The following is a 3,769-nucleotide window of genomic DNA, read 5'->3' as shown; positions in this document are numbered from 1 at the left end:
TGGCGGCGGAGGGCCCGGCGGCCGGTGGGGCTCAGGGGCAGGGACGTCCCCCCACCTTGCGGTCTGTTATCCTGTCCAGAGGGGTTCTGCCCCAGAAGGATTTGTTGAGCCTTGGTGATCCCCCAAATAAAGCTTCCTTTTAAAAGAATCCACTTCGTTTGGATTTCAGGAGCCAAGACTTTTTTAAAAAAATTTTTTCAATTACAGTTGGCATTCAATATTACTTTATATTAATTTCAGGTGTACAACGGTGTGGGTAGACGGTCATATACTTTACAAGGTGATCCCCCCAATATTTCCATTATCCACCTGGCATTATACATAGTTATTACAATAGTATTGACTGTATTCCCTATGCTGTACTTTACATCCCCGTGACTATTTTGTAATTACTAATTTGTACATCGTAATCCCTTCATTTTTTCACCCAGTCAGTCCCCCAGTCCTCCTCCCCTCTGGCAAACCAGCAGTTTGTTCTCTGTGTCTGTTTCTGTTTAGTTGGTTAGTTTACGTTTTCTTTAGATCCGCATATAAATGAAATCATGTGGTAACTGACTTTGACTGACTTATCACTTAGCCTGACACCCTTTAGGTCAGTGGTTCTCAACCATCCTAATGCCGCGACCCTTTAATACAGTTCCTCATGTTGTGGTGACCCCCAACCATAAAATTATTTTCGCTGCTACTTCATAACTGTAATTTTGCTACTGTTATGAATCATAATGTAAATATCTGATATGCAGGATGTATTTTCATTGTTACAAATTGAACATAATTAAAGCATAGTGATGAATCACAAAAACAATATGTAATTATATATGTGTTGTCCGATGGTCTTAGGCGACCCCTGTGAAAGGGTTGTTCGACCCCCCAAAGGGGTCTCAACCCACAGGTTGAGAACCACTGCTTTAGGTTCATCCATGCTGTCACAAATAGTGAGATTTCATTCCTTTATATGGCTGAGTAATATTCCATTCTACATATGTACCATCACTTTTTATCCATTCTTTTATGGATGGGCACTTGGGTTGCTTCTATATCTCAGGAGCCAAGATTTTTAAACAGGGCCAATTTGCTCTATAAAGTCAAGTGCCCAAGTGAGATTAGTTGGAAACTGAGTGATTTCCTGGATAATTATACTAAAAAAAACAAACAAACAAAAAAACTAAAACAAAACAAACAAAAAAAAAAGCTTTCATTAATTCAGGGAGTCTGGGCATCTCCTTGAGGCACAGGTGGCAATGGGATTCCAACCATGGCAGGTCCTACAGTTTTATTGATTCAAAATCATAATAGGAAGTTAAATGCTTTAGAAGTTAACCTAGTTTTTAGTACCAACTATCAGACACACAATCTCGTGCTCAACCTAGTCATCCCTCCTTCCCTGACAACCAGGACTTTTTACTATTCCCATAGTTTCGTCTGTTCCAGAATGTCATATAGTTGGAATCATACAGATGTGGCCAATCACATAGACTTGTCTTTTTCCACCTAGTAATATAATTCCATGCCTTCTCATGGCTTGATAGCTCATCTCTCTTTGGTGCTGAAAACTATTCCGTTGTCTGGATGTACCACTGTTTATGTATCCATCCACCCACTGAAGGACATCTTGGTTGATTCCAAGTTTTGGCAATTATGAATAAAACTATAAATATCTGTGTGCAGGTTTCATGTGGAAAAGTTTTCAACTTTTTTTGGAGTAAATACCAAGGAGGACAATTGCTGGATCCTATGGTAACAGTATGTTTAGTTCTATAAGAAACTGCCAAACTGTCATCCCAAGTGGCTATACCATTTTGCATTCCCACCAGCAATGCTTGAGAGTTCTGGCTGCCTCATATCCTCGCCAGCATTTAGTGTTGGCAGTGTTCCAGGTTTTGGCCATTCTAATAGGCATGTGGTGGTATCTCGTTGTTTTAATTTGTATTGCCCTGATGACATATGATGTGAACATCCTTTCATGTGCCTATTTACCATCTATATGTCTTCTTTGATGAGGTGTCTGTTAAGGTCTTTGGCTTATTTGTTAGTCACATTGTTTATTTTCTTATGGTTGAGTTTTAAGAGTCCTTTGTATATTTTGAATAGCAATCTTTTATCAGATATATCTTTTGCAAATATTTTTCTCTCAGTCTGTGGTTTATCTCCTAATTTTCCTGACATTATCTTTTGCAGAGCAGTTTTACATTTTAATGAAGTCCAGCTTATCAATTATTTCTTTTGTTGATTGTACCTTAGGTACTGTATCTAAAAAGTCATCACCAAACCCCAAAATTCTAGATTTTCTCCTATTTTACCTCCCAAGAGTTTTATGTTTTACATTCATGTCTATGAGCAATTTTGAGTTAATTTTCATGAAGAGTGTAAGATTTGTAACTAGATTCATTTCTTGTGTGGGGTGTCCAGTTGTTCCAGCACTGTCTGTTGAAAAGACAATATTGCCTTTGCTCCTGTGTCAAAGATGAGTTGACTTTATTTATATGGGTCTATTTCTGGGCTCTCTATTCTGTTCCATTGATCTATCTGTCTATTCTTTTGCCAATAACAGAGTGACTTAATTAGTGCAGTTTTATAGTGAGTTTGCAATCAGGTAGTATCCATCTCTAACTTTATTTTTCAATATTGTGTTGGCTATTCTGTTTTTTTTTTTCCTTCTCTATATAAACTTCAAACTCAATTTGTCGATATCCACAAAAATAACTGGGGTTTTGATTGAGTTTATACATCAAGTTGGGAAGCACTGACATCTTGACAATACTGAGTCTTCCTATCCACAAAAAATGAATATCTTACCATTTATTTAGTTCCTCTTTGATTTCTTTCTTAGGTTTCTTCATGTGGATCTTATATACATTTTGTTAGATTTACTTATACTTAAGTATTTCATTTTGGAGGGTGTTCATGTAAATGGTATTGTGGGGGTTTGTTTGGTGTTTTTCCCCCCAATTGGTATTATGTTTTTAATTTCAAATTCCACTTGTTCATTACTGGTACATAGGAAAGTGACCGACTTTTATGTTAACCTTGTATTCTGCAACCTTGCTATAGTCACATAAGTTCCAGGAGTTTTTTTTAGTTTATTCTTTCAGATTTTCTACATAGATAATCATGTCATCTGCAAGCAAACAATTTTATTGCTTCCTTCCCAAGCTGTATACCTCTAATTTCCTTTTCTTGTCTTATTGCATTAGCTAGGACTTCCTTCCTGGTCTTTCAGGAAGGTTATCTCACAAAAGTGTGGTGGTCCCTGAAGACTGCGTTCCCATGGAGTTTTTAACTATCAGACTTGTCCACACAGCCCCAGCAATCCAGATTTTCTTACCCCCTGTTGGTCCCTCTGGAGGTTTCTACTCATGGGTTTCTGTTCCAGCAAGTTGTAATTCTTTGTATCTTCCTGTCTGTATCTCCAGTTTTGGGAATAGTAATCTCTGACAGATCTAAGAATTTTTACTTTTCAGCTTATTCCACTTTTTACTTGTTAGGATAGAATGATGGCTTCTAAGCTCTGTCAGACCAGAAACCCCAATTCTCCATTTTCTAAAATAAATGTTATTTTAAGAATTTGATTGACAATTCCAGTTGCTACTGTCTTAGCAGAACAAAGTTTCTCCAAGTTAAAATTAAGTTTAAAAAATTTAATAACTCAGGAAAGTTATATAATTTGGCATTATTCTTAATAAAGCACTGATTGCATTAAAACCTTGATTATAACAACATCTCATGGAGTACATATATCATTTTTAAATTGTGTAAATTTTTATTTATT

The sequence above is a fragment of the Myotis brandtii genome, unplaced genomic scaffold (assembly GCF_000412655.1).
Source record: "Myotis brandtii unplaced genomic scaffold, ASM41265v1 scaffold59, whole genome shotgun sequence".
NCBI lineage: Eukaryota > Metazoa > Chordata > Mammalia > Chiroptera > Vespertilionidae > Myotis > Myotis brandtii.
Note: the sequence above shows the minus strand (reverse complement) of the source record.